This window comes from Engystomops pustulosus, chromosome 7 (genome assembly GCF_040894005.1).
Source record: "Engystomops pustulosus chromosome 7, aEngPut4.maternal, whole genome shotgun sequence".
NCBI lineage: Eukaryota > Metazoa > Chordata > Amphibia > Anura > Leptodactylidae > Engystomops > Engystomops pustulosus.
Genome location: NC_092417.1, coordinates 33,760,744 through 33,782,249, shown reverse-complemented (window position 1 = coordinate 33,782,249; position 21,506 = coordinate 33,760,744). Strand labels below are relative to the sequence as shown.

The 21,506-nt window shown below is 39.8% G+C and overlaps 1 long non-coding RNA gene across 1 annotated transcript; it reads right to left on the bottom strand.

The window, feature by feature from the left end:
• Positions 1 to 269: 269 nt before the first annotated feature.
• On the bottom strand, positions 270 to 18,952 carry LOC140068737 (uncharacterized). Its single transcript, XR_011848535.1, has 4 exons — positions 18,868 to 18,952; positions 17,727 to 17,885; positions 3,244 to 3,312; positions 270 to 409 (listed from the first exon to the last, which is right to left on the bottom strand). It is a non-coding gene; the product is annotated as an uncharacterized lncRNA (long non-coding RNA).
• Between the last annotated feature and the right edge of the window lie 2,554 nt (positions 18,953 to 21,506).

Genomic DNA, 21,506 nt, shown 5'->3' with positions numbered 1-21,506 from the left:
GCACGACGGTCCCGTTCCTATATGAGCCGGTAGGGTTGTGGGTCACACTGAGGGTGACATTTAGGGGTATCGGTATAATACCCTTGGGAACTCACTTACCTTCCACAGATAAAGGGATCATTTCCAATGATAAAATTATCTTTGGTAATTGCTATTTATGCTGATGGATGGAAATCTATTCAATCAGAAGGAGAATTCATTGGACTTGTTCAAAAAAAGACTCGTAGTCCATAGTCATTATATATACGACAGAATTTAATAAGCGGCTGAGAATCCGTGCAAAATGTTTAATTCATTTTAGTCATGAACAGAATGATTATCCTGCCGCAGAAATCCTGATTGTTTCAATACATGAGCACTTATCTCACGTCTCCGGCTCTGCGCTTAAAGGCAATGGACACCTTTCTGCCTGAAAAATCAATAAACACGTATCTTACTAATTCCTGGAAAAAAAAGCTATTGCTATATCGCATTTATATTGAATGTTTCTTCTTATGCATTGGGAAACCATTATAGCACACCCAATGCATATCTCCAGAACAAGGAGTCTACGGCAATGTCAGAATATTTTTGTTGGCTCTTTCGCAGAGACTTATTCCCCTATTCCTCAGGCTTAGCTATAGTAGCAATGATTCTTTCCAATTCTTGATTCCTAAGTTAAACTAAATACCATTGGAGGAGATTTTTCAAAAGTGTCTGAAGGCAGAACTGTTCTAGTTCCTCGAGGCAACCAATCAGCTTTTATTTAATTAACGTCCATGGGAAAATGAAAGCTGAGCTCTGATAGGTTGCCACAGGCAACTAGAACAGTTCTGCTCTCAGACACTTCTGATAAATTTCCCCCAATATTCACATTGGAATAATAAGGTCTCTTCATGTCTAGATGGGTGTAGATCAGTAATGGCAAACCTTTTATAGACTGAGTGCCCAAACTACAACCAAAACACACTTATTTATTGCAAAGTGCCCACATGGCAATTTAAGCAATAAACTTATTGGTCTTTTCTCTGTTATAGCTTCCAATCGTATGAGTGTCCTGAGAACACTGGAACACAGGAAAAAGAAGGAGGACAAATTCAGGTTCCCCTAAACAGGAAGAATTGTCAGGCCTGGAGAAGGAGCTACAATAATAATCCAGATCTGCCCACACCTTGAATATGATCCCTTGCTTCCTCTTTGGTGATGGCCTGGGTGCTCACAGACAGGGCTCTGAGTGCCACCTCTGACACCCATGCCAAAGGTTTGCCACCCATGCTCTAAATACTTCTGATAGATTAGCTTTGAGTACTAAAGTTTTAAAGATGGAAGTAGTTGGTGTATTCCCTATACGCCTTTCATCTGCATCAATTGGATGGATTAATGGATCTGGTGTTTTATTAACCATGTCGACAAGTTGACCATTCATGATTTACAGGAAATTGCAGAGGCCCCTGTAAAAACGATAATTGGCGCTATGTGTATGGAGGTCTATAAAGGATAGAGCCAACATTTGATGTTAAAGGAAAACTACCACCTGGGTTGCCTTCATTTAAACTAAATACAGGAACATGTCTTTATAAGGTTTTAAATGACTGTATTTCTGTAAAAAACTAAAATATGCAAATTAGCTCCAGGCGCTCCTAATTAGTCTCCTAATTATGCATGCCTACTGCGTACTATCATATCCACCCACTCCGACCAACCCCTCTTGCCGAGAGCCGGTGACATCACCTGGCTCTCAGGAAGTCTCACGCATGCGCGGTCACCATCCCTGTTAAGCAGCCGTATCAGTCGACAAGCATGTACGAGACTTCCCGGGAGCCGGGTGATGTCACCGGCCCTCGGGCAGAAGTGTGGGAGGGTGTGGGTGGATATGATAGCGTGTATGTAGCTAAATTCTAGGCAATGATAAGCAAGGCAAAAAAAATACCCATTCTACTGGAGGAAGAGGAGACCACAGGGGCTATAGTGGCAGCATATGTCCTTGCTTGCCATAAACAAAGCGGCATGCGATATGCACCAGGGCCATAGAGCCTGATGGGATACAACATGTCCCTCTGTCTTATATGAATCATTGTGACCCACAGGGGCATAACTACAGGTGTAGCAGCCATGGCAGCTGTTATGGGGCCCACAGTGTCAGGGGGGGCCCCAGCATCTGACCTGACACACTAAAGAATGTGTTTATGATTGTAACTTGCATGTGTGAGTTAACAAATACAGATATGTATATTTTTAAGGCAGGAAGGGGGGCCCCATTCAGAAGCTTGCTAAAGGGCCCTGTCTCTCCTAGATATGCACCTGGTGACCCAATAGCCTCAACTTCTCATAAGATTAGTTGGGGGTTAGAATAATTTATTTTTAGCTAGGGCAGCACGGTGGCTTAGTGGGTAGCATTACAGCCTTGCAGAGCTGGGGTAATAGGTTCAAGTCCCAGGGTCAACATCTGCAAAGAGTTTGTATGTTCTCTCCATGTATTCGTGGGTTTTCTCCGGTTTCCTCCCACACTCCAAAACATACTGGTAGGTGATTAGATTGTGAGCCCCATTGGGGACAGGGACTGATTTGGTAAACTCTGTGCAGCGCCACGTAATCTGTGTGCTCTATATAAATAAACAAATTATTATTAGAACTTTAAATCTCTTTTAATCCTTAAGCAATTCTATAACCCTAGCGATCATCACACGAGGTGTAAAGTAACACTATTGTCAATATTGAGTAATACACATTTTCCTTTGATAAAAAATGATTGGGACATGCCTGTTTTTCCTGTTTGTGCCACACAGGAGTCCTGTTTATATAGTAACGTGTAAAGGGGTTAATTTCTGCTGCAGTATCCACTCAGAATCTAAAAAGGCTCCGGCAGCATAGGCATCTGTTTCACCAGATTCCCTATGAGTCACAGTTCCTTTTTAAGCTGCTACAAACCTATACTTTGGCCAAAGTTCACACGGTGAGACATATTCAATGGGAAACAACAACTGTTGTTTGAGCTAAATGCTTCCGAAAAGTAAAAGTGGTATTTATAAATGCAGCTCGTGAAAACAGTGTATTGTGCTTTGCCTTAAGTGCGGGTGGCAAGAAGGGATTATAAAGTGTTATTTGTGTTAAAACTGGATGCAGTTGCAAGTGTGTATTTACTGACGTCTGTTTGCAGAGAGAGCGCTTTTAGAGAAAGATTGAGGCAAATAATAAGGTGCATTTAAATTCTCCTGAAGAAGCTAAATTTACACGGACGGCCATTTTTACTTTGGTAATACTTACGTAACATGTGGATGTCATACTTGAACACCATGTATGTTTTTCTGGATGGACACCGTAGCAAAAGTGAATCTAAAATTAGGAAAAAAATAAGAGGAACCCATAAGTGGCAAAATATGTAGAAGTGTAACTTGAAGCTACTGGGCTCTAATAAAAAAATCTGTGCCAGACCCCTACGGGTCTGTGTGTAAGGAAAAGAGAGACAATGGGGCTCACTTAATAAGGGTACGAACGCCGCACTTTTGTCGGGTTTTCCGAACATTTCCGTTTTGCGACAAATTGCCCCGGGTTTTTGGCGCATGCAATTGGATTTTGCCGCATCGGCGCCGGCTTGCACCCGACAGAAATGGTGGGGCAGGCCGTCGGACAACTCAACGGATTCGAAAAAACGCAGGATTTGTGTCGCAAGATCAAGCAATCACATGCACCGGGAAGAAGAAGGTGAACTTCGGCAGACCTCGGTGCAGCAGCAACACATGCAGGAACACGGATTCACGATGTTTGTGAATCGCGCCGGACCCGAATCATCGTTGGACAACGCACCTCGGGATTGCGATGGGACCGGGTAAGTAAATCTGCCCAAATATGGTCCCAGTAAGGCTTCTTGGCCCAGATGTGACTGCATCCTCTGCTACCCCTCATACCCTGTCCATGTGGATTGCAATGCTCTTCAAGATTACAATTTGTCCAATTTTGGCACATAAGATTTTCCATAAATTTCTCAGGAAGTTGTAGACATCCTTAGACCTGGGGAAAACAAAGGAATTAACCTTCCATCAGAAGAGATGTCCTGTGGTCTCAGGAGGCTACTCAGTGGCAGAAGTTCACCCTTTGACCATGTAGAACTTCTGGTCGGATAGAGTGACGAAAGGAAAAATACTGCTGTGCCATGGGAACCAGGAACCAGAGCATGGTAAGTACTTTTTTTTTATCTCTGTCCCCTAGAAGTTTCCCAGATCTAGCAAACACATCTACCACTCATCAGCAATGTTGTAGATTGTTATATGTCCTAATCAAGTACCATGGCAGTGGCCAGACATTTATACGAGAAGCATGTAGGATAAGGGTCTCCAAGCCTACTTAGGAACCAAACTTTGGGTGTATCATAATTACGTCCTTAGATTTATGGTGTAGCAAACTAAAGTGTGGCCCCACTGCAAAAGATATTAAAAGGGAAGTTTAGAACCAAGGTCTATGCTTAAAAGGGATCAATCAAATCTCCTTATATATTTTATTATATTGTATTATCTTTTCTTATACATGTGAGTTGAGTGGTTCTCCTGTTACTTCTCCTACATATATATGAATAGTTGCCAAGGGGGGTGGGGCTCAACATAGTCATGGTTAATACGGATTGGACAATGGGGAGACACATTTGTGCATGTCTTTTCTTGTTTTTTACGACTTTTGGACTCGTTTGATTTATCTTAGAGGTTCATATATCAGACAGCTGTGCGTATAGGGTTTTTGCAACATTTTATTCAAAATTCCCACAAAAGTCTCAAAGTTTTCAACTTCTTTTAAAGTTTTTCCTATACCTCGTCAGCACTGTGACTTTTTAACCTCGATTTGCGCCAAAATTGGTACTTTTTCATACGTTCACATATGGATTTTAAAGATATATCAGGCGCAACACTAAAAATAGTTTTGCTAGGCGAGTGGAAAAGTTGCAAATTTAGCTACAAATATATCAAATGTGCCATAAAATGTCACAAAAATAAGAGAAAAAAGGGAGAAAATCCTGTTAATGTTCTTTTTAAAAAAAATACATTTCTATACCAATTTTCAGTTCTTATAGAATCATTATTTTACAGTGAACAATTCATGAAGGATCCCTTTAAGGTTATGTTATGTATGGCAACATGCGTGTGCTATTAATTTCCCTACTGCTTATATCTCATTCCTGACGTTATCGATGAAGTTTTTGTGAGTCTAAATAAAGAATAAACTAAGATTATAGAACCGGTGAGACGTTGACAGCTTCGACCGGGAGGTGATATCTAGCGAGACAAAACACCTTTTGAAATGGTGATATATTATTTTTTATCTACGAGCTGAACCCTTCTCTTTGGAGCTCGTGTTTATCCTCCTTGTCTCATGCTCTGACAATAAGAACATTTCAGATCTCCTTTAACTCCCACCAGTAAATTCCATTATACGGTCTTCCGTTGACTGTCCCACAAGGCTCAGTCCTCCCGGCATGAGGCATTAGAGCCCAGAGTGCATTCCATCCCTTCTGCTACAAAGTACTGAATCTACACAATTTCTTCTCCCTCCGAGCCTGAAGCCTCATATCACAGACGGACGCCATCTACTAACTCCAATAAATTTCACCATGCTGTGTCTCTGCATCTAGTAGGCCTTGCCTCATTTATTCAGAAATGAGCAATTGCCATGGCAACGGCAGGCCTCACTTGGCATTGCTCATCTAAAAGTGTAATGATTCTGTAAAGCCAGAGTCCCACGTACACCTCCCAAAAAAAATACAAATTGCCTTTTCTTTCCATCTTGAGCACATCATTCTGAAATCACACAGTACCTATCAATTTCTTAGCAGATTCTGTAAAAATGTTTTCAATCCATTTTTAAAATGGCTTCTTTAACACTACGCTGGCTTAAAAAATGGAAGCATTATGGGACGGCATTGGTCCAGCTCTCACAATACTTTGCTAGATGTCATAGCATTCGCTTGATAGTCATCATTCATGGCACATTGATGTTGAAGCGTGGTACCTGGCATTTGCTTGACTAAGTCTCGCAATTCTTTCAAGTGTTATACCCAATTGACAACACCTTATAAAAGCAGGTAATAAGGTAGAAGGTGTTAGACAAGACTAAAAAAAATACAAGCAAATGAATATGTAAAGGTCTTCGCCCACCAGGAGATAATCGCATGACAAAACACTACGTATAACACAATGTATATATTCCTTGCAATGCAAATAAAACAATAAAGGAAATTTGTATTTATGTATCTATTGTCACTCCAATACATACACGAGGAACATAAATGTGCCTATGAGACTTATTTCATTGGTTTGATGTTTGTTTCCTCAGTTTTTGTCTTGGATTTCCTGTAGGAAGATCTCAAGATGGCCAACAGGGACCAACCACGGTCAGTAGTTACCACTGATCAAGGCAATCATTGTTGTAACTGAAATATTAATGCAATTTTTTAAATTAAATCTGGTCCTTCTGCCCCTCTTATCTTGGTATATACTGTATACAGAGAAGAATGCTGCTAGATGACCAACAAAGAACAATAAAAACCAAGGTGACAACTGTTGTGCCGAACACAGTAGCACAAGGTTTTCGTTACATTTCTGGTCATCTTGAACCCACTCTTCTTGGGATATCTTGGGAAGAATAGTGCAGGATTATCAACAAGGAACAGCAAAGAACATCGGCTGCCAGCATGACAACTGTTTCACCCATAGAAGAAGCTTAAAGATGTATTCCAGGAATCAGCATAATTCATATTGAAATGGGTCATTAAAATAAGCTAATATGTAATAAGTTGTTATTTAAAATGTTGCTTCCCTTAGCAGAAAATGCTGTTGACATACACTATAAAGAGGAATTAAAATGCTACCGGACCTTTAATCAGTCAGTTGATTTCCTCCGTGCGGAGCAGACAAAGGACAGAATATGGCCGCTGGGCATATGTCCCCATCACATGTCCTGCACCTGTCTCGGCTAGTTGCAGCTAGTAACATCTCATTAAGACAATGGGGCACATTTACCTACACGGTCCTTGTGCGATCCCCGGAATGTCCGCTGGAATGCACATTTGCCGATTCATGGAGATCGTGCACCCGATTTCCTGGATTTGTCGCTTCCCCCTTCAGGTCCACCGGAGTTCACCAACTTCCTCCCGGTGCATGTAAGTGCATGGCTTGCGGCACAAATTGAATTGTTAAATCCCATGCATAGTCCGAATCCGCCGGATCGTCCGACGGCCAGCCCCCCAACTTGTGTCGCGTGACACAAAACGATAGCGTGCGACACAATTCCGGTGCGATCCCCGAAAAGTCGGAAAACCCGATGAAAATGCGGCCACGGGACCCTTAGTAAATAAGCCCCAATGTGTAGTGATTGCGGTTACACATCATTACTATGGTAACAGAGCAGGACAGTCTCTTACATCATCACAGGGAGCAGAGTATGAGAGGGAGGAGGAGTTACTGAGAACTAAAGTAACTAAAGGATCATGGGACTTGTAGTTTCCAGTGGCGGCCATCTTGGTGATTACTCCGCTTACTTTAGATAGGCCATAACATTTTGTGAATCTTAAAATCAAACTATTTAAGCTCCATTTTGTGACTGGTGACATTGAGTTTTGTTACATTCATTTATTCATATCATCATGGCGTTCATATTCCCAGAATACCCCTTTAACTGTTTCCACACATCTTTAGCCTTGAAGAAAAGTAAATTAAAACGAGGTACATTTTGGTAACATTAGACACAAATACACATTTATCTTGTCTTGATCTCTTTTACACTTTGGTTCAACAGTGACAGCTAAATATATATTAATGAATGACCTAATGCAAAAAAGACAGTCCTTCAAAAACGTAAAGTCTGTAAGGAAACAAAAAAGCAAAAAGTTCAGCTTCCAATGTTGATTTAAAGGAAGTCAATCAATTCTTGAGCTTGAAGACAATTTTCATCCTCTAAGGTTAAAAACATTCTTTTAAATCTTGAAAAAGAATCCTTTCCTGGAACTCCTCTCCAGAAATTCAATAATCATGAGATGAGTTGTCCAACATTTGAAAATAAAGGCTGCTTTCTTCCGCAAAAAGCACCACTCCTTCCAAAAGGTTATGTGTGGTATTGCAGCTAAACCCCATTTACCTTGAGTTGATTGTGATGTATTTTGGGGAAAAAATTGCCCTATTTAAACCTGGACAACTCTTTTAATATTATTACACTCTTGAAAAATAATGTATTTCTATATAATATGTGAATCAGATTTAGCAATTGATAGGATACTTATAGTAGTAAAAGTTTGTATAGTAGTTCCCTATAAGTCAGTAGTCTCTATAATAGTAGTCTCTATATAGTAGTCTCTATAATAGTAGTCTCTATATAGTAGTCTCTATATAGTAGTCTCTATAATAGTAGTCTCTATATAGTAGTCTCTATAATAGTAGTCTCTATAAGTCAGTTAGTTGGCGTCGTTTCTTGGAGATGGCCAGTCCATAAAACATTATGGGGCAGATTTACTTACCCGGTCCATTCGCGATCCAGCGGCGTGTTCTCTGCGCTGGATTCGGGTCCGGCCGGGATTTAATAAGGTAGTTCCTCCGCCGTCCAGTAGGTGGCGCTGCTGCGCTGAAAAGCATTTTAACGCGCCGGAATTCACCGAGGCCGTCTGAGTGAAGATAAGCGCGTCCCGAGCGACACATTTTCCCTTTTCTAAATGCGGCGTTTTTTCCGAATACGACGGGTTTTCGTTCGGCCACGCCCCCGATTTCTGTCGCGCGCATGCCGGTGCTGATGCGCCACAATCCGATCACGTGCGACAAAATCCCGGGGCAATTCAGGTACAATCGGCGCAAATCGGAAATATTCAGGTAACACGTCGGGAAAACGTGAATTGGGCCCTTAGTAAATGACCCCCTATGTCTCCATATATGTATTGCACACAAGCACTGGAAGGTAGAATCCCCCAAAAATTAAGAAGTAAGTAAACTCAACTTTTGAAGGCCATTGCTTTATAAATATAGAAAAGGCTCAGATAACTGATTTAAGGTCTCCCAAACACATATCATAATTTCACCTTGATAACTTTTGCTGACAGAGTGTACCATAATTCCACTGCTTTTACAGTAAAGAACCCCCATCTATGATTACGTGATTACAAGCAGTCCCCAGGTTACATACAAGATAGGGCCCGGACCGGAGATTTGTTCTTAAGTTGAATTTGTATGTAAGTCAAAACTGTAGATTTTATAATTGTAGATCCAGACAAAAAAAAAATTGGCCCCAGTGACAATTGGAGTTTAAACATTTTTTGCTGTAATTGGACCAAGGATTATCAATAAAGCTTCATTACAGACACCTTACAGCTGATTATTGCAATCTGGGACTATAGTAAAGCATTCAGAAAGTTTCACCAGAGGTCAGAGGGGTCTGTCTGTAACTATGGGTTGTCTGTAAGTCAGGTGTCCTTAAGTAGGGGACCGCCTGTACTTTACTTTCTCTAGTTGTAGAATGTAAAGCTTAACATTGTGTGGCTTAAATAAGAAAAACGGAAAGTAATGTAGAATTGTAGTAAAAAAAAAATATACAAAATTTATTGAAGCATCTTTGATTTCTATGTTTCATTATTAAAATTTTAGCAATGAAAAATAAGTTAGAGAAACATGAAGCCTAGAAATGAATTATTGGACAAGGCCATTTGTCACTTTATAGTATTTACTCTATAATCCTGACAAAGGTTGATCTCCTGGAGATTGAGATGGGAGGGGACAAATTAAAAGGGGTGGGGCTTAAAGGGAATCTGTCAGCTACACCATCCTTATATAAGTAACTATACTTCTTTGAAGATTACATTGAAAAACATTACGGGAATATCTTTGATTTGCATACTGAAGTTGTAAGAATGTTATTCTCCATTAGTTTGGTGCACAGTGGGTATGTATTTTTTGCCTAAAGGACAATGCAGCGCCGCTTCCTCCATTCCATCTGCTTTCCTGTAAGAAAATGGTTCTTGCCTGGCTCTCCCAAGTGTAGGGTGACCGATTTGTATTTCGAGGGATTACAAAAGTAGAACTGGGCAGCATAACTATGGAAAGGTCAGTGGGGGGGGGTCTAGACAGAAAATACATAGCCACAGAGGACCTAACACCTCATTAGCATAAATAATACAAGAAAAACGTCCTGCACTGCAAGTCCCAGTCCTCAAAACAAAGGTGTTCCTGTACATGCAGTGTAACCATCATGGTCATATGGTCCAATATATAGGGAAAAACCTCAAGACGGTGAGGTGGAGGAGTAGAACATGGTTAATTCTCCTTTGAAACAAAGGGAAAATGGGGCACATTTACTTACCCGTCCAGTGTAGTTCACTGAGAGTGCAGTGTCCGACGATAATGCGCTGTGCCACGATTCGCTAAGATGGTGCGCCCGATATCCTGCATGTGTCGCTTCCCCGCTCAGATCCGATGGACTTCACCATCTTCTTCCCGGTGTATGTAAGTGCTTGGGCTTGCGACACAATTTAAAAGTTAAATCCCGCTCTCAGTCCGAATCAGTCGGATTGTTTGACGTGTTGCATGGAGGCCAGGACAGCTGCGCCAAAAACCGATCATGTACCACACAATCCCAGCGCAGACACCTGTTAAATACCTGTCGAAAAAGATGGGCAGTCCGACAAAAGTGTGATTCTCGACCCTTAGTAAATGACCCCCATTGTCTTTATACTATTTCACAGTGAAATCTAATAATGCACAAACATGATCAAAAAAGAAGAAGAAGGTTTGGATATATATTGATATATATATACATATTTTTGGTGTTAAATGTTCTTTCAGAGCAATAGCATCTTGTTAAACGTTCTAAAGACATGACAAATAGATGTGCTTTTTTTCCCTTGAGAAACAGTACCACCCTCGATCATGGGATCTGTCTGGTATTGCAGTTTACCCACAGTGTATAATTCTATATAAGATGCAGTAGGGAGGTTTTACTAGTTTTTTGTTGTTTTTTTCATTTGTAAAGCCTAAACTCACTTTGCATTTCATGTATTCTGGATTATCATGATTAGGTCTTTCTACAATCCATAGTGAAGGATCTTGGTTTATAGACACAAAAGAGAGCTGTGTCCTCACAGAACTGATTGATAATAGAAGCAAAACCTCTCACTACAAAAAGCACAGAATGACGACAATCCCTCCATTGCTTTTTTTTTTAACTCCCAGAGACCTCTATTTGGCTCTATGGTTCTTCACTAATAACCAGACCTCAGAAGGCCCCAAGAAGAAACTCTTTCAATCCTTCCTATAGTCACCCCCTTGTCTATCGGCGTCACCTCTGTATGTTTTTGTGCTTTAGTGGTGTTTCATGTTCTGCTAGTTTCCTGCTGTGCTCTATCCGTGAAGAACTGTATCATTTGCACATTAAGCCTTAAGTGTCCTTCTTTGTCTAGCTCTGAGGTTGGAAGGTGCGGATCATATTTATTATGATGACTATTTAGATGTTAGTAAATACTCTATAGTTACAAAAGAAGAATGCAACGTCTCTTCAAAAAAAAAACACCAAACCGGCTCCTTGTTTTGAAATTTCTAAAGTGGTCCAATATCCAAGTGACGCCACCATAAGTCACCTCTTACGTCATCCTCTTTTGTTGATGTAAACAAATAAGCAAATAATAATGAAATCGGTCAACCCAGGAGTTGAATAAGTCAATCCACAGGTTCTAGGCAATGGTTAATGACTTTACACATTGTCTTCTGTAACCTTGAGATCTACATTTATTATTATGCAGTTGTTTCCGTTATCTATTGCACCTCAACTGATGGTTCTTATCTATCCAAGTCATGAGTCATCTCTTTCGTCTTCCTCTATTGCTAATATAAACAAATCATAAAAGAATTGGCCGATCTAGTAGTCGAATTGGTTGATCCGTAACTTCTAAGAATTGGTTAATGACTTTACACATCTTCTACCACCCTTACGGCTATTAGTTTTATGATGTGGTTTTATCTTCAACTATTGCACCTTTAACAATACGGTGCTTTATTCATCCAATTTTCAGACGTGTTGTCTCTTACGTCTTTCTCTATTGTCGATGTCAACAAATAAGCAAGTAACAAAATAATCCTCTGATCCAGGAGTCGAATCGGTCAATCCATAACTCCTAAACATTGGTTAATGACTTTACACATCGTCTTCCAACACCCTAAGATCTATTTACCGATATTGTGCTTATTTATCCAATTTTCAGGCGTGTTGTCTCTTACATCTTTCTCTTACGTCTTGTCTCTTACCAGTTGTCTCTTACGTCTTTCTCTTACGTCTTGTCTCTTACCTGTTGTCTCTTACGTCTTGTCTCTTACCTGTTGTCTCTTACGTCTTTCTCTTACGTCTTGTCTCTTACCTGTTGTCTCTTACGTCTTTCTCTTACGTCTTGTCTCTTACCTGTTGTCTCTTACGTCTTTCTCTTACGTCTTGTCTCTTACCTGTTGTCTCTTACGTCTTTCTCTTATGTCTTGTCTCTTACCTGTTGTCTCTTACGTCTTTCTCTTTTGTTCATGTCAACAAATAAGCAAGTGATAAAAAAAATCGGCCAATCCAGCAGTCAAATCGGTCGATCTGTAACCCCTAGACATTGGTAAATGACTTTACACATCCTCTTCCACAACCCTTAGATCTATGATTTTTATCCGCATCTATTGCACCTCTACCAAAATGGTGCTTATTTATCCGAATCTTAGATGCGTCGTCTCTTCCATTGTCCTCTATTGTTGATGTAAACAAAAAAAAAACAAGTAATAAAATAATCAGTCGATCCAGGAGTCGAATTGGACGATCCATAAGCCCTAGGTATTGGTTAATGACTCCCTTAGATCTATTATTTTTATGATGTGGTTTTATCTGCATCTATCTCACCTTTACCGATATGGTGCTTATTTATCCAATTCTCAGGCGTGTTGTCTCCTACGTCTGATGTAAACAAATAAGCAAGTAATAATATAATCAGTCGATCAAGTAGAGCGCCATATCTGTTTTTATTCTTCCAGTGTTATTTTGTGATTGTGTTAACCATAACTGAAAAGGGAGGTAATAAATGCATAATATAATCCCCGTTTTAGTATTATGAGTCCTATATTTGCTAAGTTGCTAGTAGGCACAATAGGGGGCTAGAAAAATCTCCACTTTATTCCTATGTGTGTGTCCAGGCAGGGCATAAATACACCAAAATAAACAGGCATCCGTCACTACAGCCTCGACTTGTAGGCAACTTGACGCGCTGTCGGCTTTCAGAGGCAGAAAGGCTGGTAAAATAAATTAGTAATAAATGAGCTGCTGTTTAATAAAACAATTATCTCGCCCAAGGCTCCCGGAATAATCAGCTCTGCCTTGCAGCAGTAACCTTAGGAAATAATTTTAGGTTGAGCTGTATGCAGGTCTGACACAGATGATAATATACACACAGGAATTGAGACTGGCTTTGCTTTCTTCATGCTCTCCCCCTTGCACCTAAGGAACATATTAATCCATGTCACTGTTTTTAGAAAAGCGGTGACAGAAATACACCTTTATTGTAACGTGCTTTTTTTTTTTTTTTTTAATGAGCGTCTGGGACGCAGGCTTCGTTCTCAGCAAAAAAAAAAAAAAAAAAAAAAAACGTAACAAAACACCTTTTTACATTAGGGAGGTGAGGTCTGCTGCTGGCTACATTTGTACACAGAAGTCTGTAAGCCAGGACTCAGCCAGCTGGGAAGAAAGAAAGCAAATTTTCCCTTTTTTTATTCACTAACTTCCCAAGCCCAATTATGCACTCGGATTCATAGGAGTTTCACAAACAAATAGCAGAGCCCTGCCGAGTTTTTTTAACTCCAGCAGCGCACAACCAATTCAATGGCATTGAAGGCTTGAAGCTTGATCAATTCTTAATCACAGAGGAGAAAAGAATTATTCTCCGATTACAGTGCCTGCGCTGTTAGCAAGCCGCCTGCAATCATTTTTTTCCCTCTAAAGAACGGCATAGGCTGGCTTTTATTGACTCCCCACTTGCAAAATGTTTATGGCTTGTTAATATATATTTACCCCTCTACTTTTGCCTGCAAATCAACAACACTTAGCACAGTTTGGTTACACAGTGTCCAGAGGAAATGGCAGGAGGTTAGAATGGAGGCAAGCTTAGGAGATCAATATAAGACTGATTAGAGAGATGGGACCAAATTCACGGCTCTTAGATACAACATGGGGAGAGCAGGACTCAGGGCTGCAACGCTCTCTCCTCGGATAATACACTCGCCGTCTCTATCGGAGAACCTTTTTTCATACCGGGGCCGTGGAAGAAAAAAAATAGACGAAAATCGCCTCAGCTGCTTATTTAGCCGCTGCTATTTGGACGCGCTCGTCTAATCACGAGAAAAGGGTTAAGCCGATGCTGGAAGGCCCCGGCGAGGCTGGATGTACGAGTGAACATGTATTTTAAGAACAAACTGTATTTTCTTTCAACCTATTAAGTGCTAATGCGACAGTGTATTGTGCCAAGCCTGGAATAGCTAATGAAGCGCGGTGTATAGCGGGGATAACTTTAACATTTCAAAGATCCATTCGCAAGCGACAAAAAAAAAAAGAAAAAAAAGAGCTGTAATTGGCGGGATTAAAATGTGCATTGTGTATACAATATGTTTATATTATTTTACATAAACCGCAGCCTGTAATCATTCGGCGCTGGGATTTGCCATTCAATAACGGCTAAGGTGGGGGAAATGGGAGTATTAAACAGAAAGAAAAATAAATGGAAATAAACAACAGAAATACCAACCTAATTAATAGCATCGACGACGTACGGATCGGGATTTCTATATGGCCCCCGTTTGCCGTCGTATAGCGGGTGCTAAACCTTTAAATACTTGCAAATGCGACAAATGTCGGATAAACGCCTGTAAATAATATAGGTGATTAACACGGGGAATGATATGGACTTGTTTGCATAAATAGAAGATTATCCGTGCATCTGTATACATGCGTGTTGCGTTATCAGTATACAACGTAAATTAGGCTTATTCACTCCACGGATAAATAAACAAGTCTTTTCTTCTCATCTACATCACAGTATCAATCAAACCGCATATTACAGAATTTTACAGCTTCCCTCCCGGTAGTGCAAGAAAAAGAATATGCGTTCAATATTTATTTAATTAATGAGTCTCCTCCTCCTGCAGAGACGGATCAAGGAGTTCACAGGCGCGGGCAGTAAGCCCATCTTCCTGATATGTCTCATTAGTGGTACACGATGATTAGTACTATGTGACTGTGATGTTCATTCAGTAGCGATATCTTGTACATAGAGCTGCACAGACAGAAACATTAAACCGAGCTGATAAACATATCCATATCAACAGCGATTGATATAAATGCGAGACATAAAAGTAGCACAAATCCGAAACGCAATACAAAGCATCAATAGCACTAATACAACCGAGGGTTGCAATGCTTTACGACGCTGTCATTTATTCCTACTGCCAACTGGGTAGTAAGCGGGTCAGTATTTTACTAAAGCGTTGACGTTAAATAATAATCTGGGGCCAATAACTGGTCAAGTCAGAAGATTGACGAGAGTGACGAAACCACTTGTAATGGGTTGCAATGACCATGTGACATAGAGGTCTGGGACATGCGGACAATAAAGAAATCATTCAGTTGTTTTATATATAAATAGGATATCAAGTGATGTCATATAGGGAGCCGGTTCTGCCCATCTCAAGGTTACGAGACTTGGTTTAGTGGCCAGACAAAAGAGGTGAGAACAAGCCAATCACTAGTGTTATTTGTTCTACAGCCTTCAGCTTCTGATGCGTCCTGTCTAAATACTACCCAAAACTGAACAGTTTACTCCCTTTTAACTCCCATTTTGAATAATATTGTGTTTTTCTAATGTACACAATGAATGTTCAAGTTAGCACTGACTTTCATAAATTTATTATGTACTGATTTTGAGCTTAATGATATATTTTCTGATTTTCAAAAGGAAAAATGTCTGACTTGTGACAGTGGCTGAAAGTAGATGGGCACATTAGTTGTGTAATTGACATCTGATCTCCCATAATGCATTCCATGAGTATTTTTAATGTAGTTTTCTGCGAATAAAACATAATATGGGACAATGTTGGTCAATGGTTGATCCAAGGATTTATTGTTACTGTCCTTTTTCCTGGGAAGGATTTGGACTTGTCCTCCACCTCATGAGATTCTTCCTTTGTATCGAGACAGCCTACTTATAAGGTAGATTTTTCTGTTTTTGAGCCTCAAGAACAATGTTACCATATATAGAAAAGTTGAAACAAAGAAAATGAAGAAGAACTGAAAATAAACATTTGGTTGAGATAATTAGAGTTTCAAGACACTGTTCCCCTTGCCAACTCGGAGCTCCACTCTCCATCAGATTATTAAAGTGGCTTTTGTCCTTGATAAACCTGCTTGCAGTGTGTTATGCTATGCAGTTTATTTGCGACAGTTGAAAAAAGTAGAAAAATCAAAAGTCGCAGAACTTAGACCAGGGTGGGACTGGAGTCAATTTGCACCAAAACTTGCACCTAAACAGAAAGTTATAATACATGAACTTAGTCATTTTGTGAAAACTTAGCCATGTAAGTTTAATGAATTTTGTGCAAGAGGGTATAAGTTAAAGTGACATTGGCACAATGGAAAGTCGAAAAACAGCATTTGTCAGGCAACTGTGCCAAAAGAACACAAAACATAGACAGAAAAAATGATACATCTCCCCCACTGACTTAAGTTGGAAAAGTTGTAAACATTTTTGGTTGTGAAGGTTTGTAAGTATTAGTCCTATTATGTTCTTTTTGGTGTAGTTTTTGGATTATTGGAGAAGAAATTTAGGGGTGAGGGCTCAGTATTTATAATTAAAGTTTGGTTGGCAAAGAGTCTCTTGTCATCTAAAAATTAAACCCTTCTGATGATCCATTTAACCAAGAACAACTAAATTCTTAACCAAAGGTAAATAACAAAATTAAAATTTCTGAAAAACTTAAATCTAAGGGCTTTTATTATTCACGGATGAAAGGGGTAGAAAAGGGTTCTTGATAGGTATGAAAAGGGTTCTTTACAGTTAGTTACTTTACTGTTGTACTTATGTGTTAGAAGTGGCATAAACTATAGCAGAATTTAGTTAATTAGCTAATAGCAAGTGACAATAATGGTTATAATTTATGTAGCAAAATGTCATTGATCAAAAGGGGAAAATTTATGGGTCTGTGTTTTTTTAACCAATGTAACAATTGACAAACCCCTAATTTCCACAAGAAACCAGTAACATAGAGCATACAGTTACAAACTTATATTCACCTTTATCCATTAGTACATAATAATTGGCACTCAAAGTGAATAATTGTACGTACATTTTTCTCTTTATATTAAGGCATAGGCAATCCAATCAATGAAAACGCTTCAGTCTGTATCCCAGACCTTCTTCAGTAATGGATTGCCCTAAAAATGGAGAAAGGAAAGCAGGTTAGTCAGGAAGTTGGGCTGTGTCGTCAAAAGGATACTGTTGCCTCCTGGCAACCCAACTTCCTTTCTCCATTTCCTAGGCAATCCGTAACTGTAGAAGGTCTGGGATACAGACCAAAATTTTTTCATTGATTAATTGGCCTATGGCTTAATAAAAAGAAAGAATTTACCCGCAATTAATGCCAAGTAATATTTACTATTGGACATTTGTTAAGGGGTGCCTCCCCAAATTTTGCACTGACTACCCAGTTTATAAGGAGTATAAGGAGTACCGTGTATTCCGTTATTACAATATTCTCCTTTGTAATAGTATGTCTTTCATCAATATATGTAGGTTCTTTCGGATGTTTTTGATTCCGACCCTTAGGTCGCACACTGCCAACGACAACTGCTCGGGATAAGGGCTTGCTTGTGCCGATCTCCTCTTAGGCCTGTATAAGGAAAACATGCATTACTTTGGTTTATGTAGAAACATGGTCAAATTACTATGAAATATTCTCAAATAAGTCAAAAGTGACTTATAAAACTCCACCAAGCCCTTCTTCCATGTAAGGAGCCCGAAGTAAGTGCCCATCTTTTATATTTACATCCTATATTGTACAATATAAGTCCCATAGTGAATAAAAGATTAATATCTAATTGAAACGTGAAAACCACATATTCTTCCATCAGGAACATATGCAAAATGCTTGAACATCATATCGCTATATAGAAGAGACATGTAAAAAAACGACAGCCTCCCTGTCCTTACCGGAGGTGTCTACTCAGCTAATCTCGACAATGTCAACTACACAAAGCAGAAAAACCAGGCGTTTCTTCTGATCTACAAGACGACGTGTGTCACTTATAAGACCTAACAATCAAAAGGGAACATTGGAACCTTCTAAACGCCAAATTCCTGCCTCCCTCGACTTGTGATATGGAACCTGTAAGACGCGCTCCTTCTCCAGGGGTGTTTTCATTAATGCCTTAATAAATGACTAATAATTTCGATAATTCCTCCGACAAGGCTTTGACAGATATACGGCGTGGAAAATAATACATATATATATATTTTACTCTAAGTACGGATCAAGAGAGAAATCCTTATTAATAGCGGCAGGATAACGAGAAGCTAATCGCTTACGACGAGGGGGAGGGGGGGATAAGCTATAGATGATAAGTGAACCCGTTAAACCCTTTGTCCTAAAACTATGGAATTTAAATTGTATCCAAATAAATTGCGTATGGAGGATACGGTATAAGTTTTTCTTTATTAATTGCCTGCCTTTTATTTGTGAAAGAGGCTTCTCTGTATGTGAAAGGCTGGGTCCTGCTTAGCTGCAGGTTTTACAGTGAACCAGATCAATCCCAAACAGTAAATGGATATTATTAAACAGCAGGGGGTTGTGCAAACTGGGAAAGAGAACTCACAGAGGACTGTCTTTGAGCAGATCTAGGTAGCCTGCTGAGAGAGGGCAATTGCAGGCATGCTTTTTCCTGCCAATCTTCAGCGTTTTCCAATCTAGATACTATGGCAACGGAACCTAAGAACCATAAGCTTGCTAACAAGCTGTCTTGATGAAACTGTCTGCTTGCACAATTTCATGTGTTTAAACAGAATGAAGACGCGTATGGATCTTTGTCAAACTGATTATCATTTGGACAGTCGAATTAATAATTGTCTGCTGTGCATCATGTCGGTCCCCCCCCCCCTTAACTCCTGATTTATAACGTTTTTTTTAAAGACGTATCAATGTCTCGTTCAATTAAGCAAAACACAAGACGAAATATTTTTCAATGTTTTAGGCGCGTCTTATCAACGTTCCAGCCAAAAAGCTTTACCGCGGGGACCTCTGATATGTTACTCAAAAGCAACCGAGATTTTTTTTTTTTTTACCATGGTCTCACCTTGGCCGTAATGTGTTTTTTTTGCAAAAAAATTTCCGTAAATCCAATGTACTTATTTACTCTTTCCGCTAAGCATTGATATCCACACTGAACTTACACTTAAACCCTATCGCGGCGCCGACGGCAAGCTGTTCAGGAGAAAGATTGACTGCTATCCGTACATTTCACCCGATTTTAACTACCTCGCGCTGCAAAGCTTTATGTCGTTGGCCAGAGTAAAATAATAATAGATTGGAGTTTGTGTCATTGCTGTGAGAGTATTTCCCTTTGTGTTACGCATGTTTAATACACAGCAAGCTGCTTTTTATGAAAGGGCTGTTTTACTAAAAATATCCCCTTTTATCCCTCTCGTTGCCAGAATGTACTAAAACAATTAGGGATTTTTAGCGTTTTAAATATATTTTTCGCTGTATTACTTGATGTCGCCGGCTAACACGGATTTCTGTAGCCATCTAATAACCAGTGAGTGTCAGCAAGAAATGCCAAAATACAATAGGCACAAACGTGTCGTTAGAGGTTTTTTTTTTTTTTTCTGACAAGCAGATTATTAATATATAGCGCGCCTACTGGAGTTTTCCAGACATAGTAAGTGAATGCTGTTAATAATGTTTGTTTTTAGTTAATATAATTCAGGAGGCGGAGAGAAGTCGCTAACATTGCAGCTTTTGGGAAGGTGATTTAAAGGGGATGTCCAGAAATGTAAATATTGTGGCTAATGGCAATAAATACTCTGCTACACTGGATACTCTATTGCTACTTGGGAAGGAGGGGGTGAGAGTGGCACTGGCTTCAAAAAGAGAAACCTTCCTCCTCTCCCCTCCCTCAGGTATTCTCTTCAGTCAGCAGTGTCAGGCTCAGTAAGGGAAGGGTAGCTTGACTGTATACTGTGGCTGCCAACCTCCATGACTCCGTGACAAAGGACATCACCTTTTATAAGAATGGGGGCTCTAATCCAATGGATTAGATGTAGGTTCTCCTATGAGGTCCTATGTGTGGATTTGGGACAGGTTCTCTTTAAATTCTTATGGACATATTTAGTGAGTAAGGAGGGGTTGTGTGGTAAGTGTCATCTGTTAGTGCCATTTTTACATCCACCCCCCCCCCCCCTGATATGATGGTATATCAGACTTGGTTTTTAGAATTCTCCTGTTTCCTCTTCCTCCTTGCATTTGCTGTGAATCCTGTGATGCCTCAGCACAGCATCATATGACCAAAGATTCATGAAACCATGAATTTTGTATTTTTTAAAAAACCCAGCCACTTAGACAGGGAGGGAGATTTAGTTGTCACGTTCTTCATTATCATGTTTGACAGGAACCTTTCTATTTATAATAAGTAGCTAACATAGATGTTGCCATCCCCCTTGTGGAGAGTCTGTGTGGTACAGTCCTTGCAATTTTAAAAACACAGGAAATCTAGTTCTGCAGAAATCTGCAATTCGAGGGACAATAGACTCTGTATCTTGTGTATGTGGGGCTGTGCTTACCCTTCCCTCACACATAACAGTGGAGAGAGAGTTGGGCATGTTTAACTTCTACAAGTATGTAACATTCCCATAGCGGCATCCTTTATGCCTGAAAGAAATACCATTTAATTATCATCAAAGGATATTATTTTTTACTTTTTAATATTTTGCAAGGTACACAAGGTTTACATTTTGCATGTAAGTTAGAAATATTCAATGATTTCCACCATATTTTCATTATATCCCTACAGTATACCATTACGAGTTATTCCCAATTTAATCCGTATACTAATGAGGAAGTTGGTGCACTCGGGGCATTCTTTCAGCACCCGAAACACTGCTCTTCCTACCTAAACGACTTCCTTCTTCATCCAGTGTTGTCCCATACTTCTTACTAAACAAATCTCTGGCTTATCTGACAGGAAGCATGGAAATAGCTGAGCTCAGGTTCTGAGGACACAGTCGATTGCACCAACTACCTCATTAGCATATGGATTCAAATGGGAATTTCTTAGAAATGGCATAATGGTCAGAAATAATAATATAATGTTGGCCATTATAGTGAATTTCTCTACAACATACAGCCAACAGATTATAATCTTTGGAGAAGGTGGTATCCTAAATACCTTTCTTAAAAACTAAAACTAAAATATGCTCTATGGCAGTGATGGCGAACCTATGGCACTGGTGCCAGAGG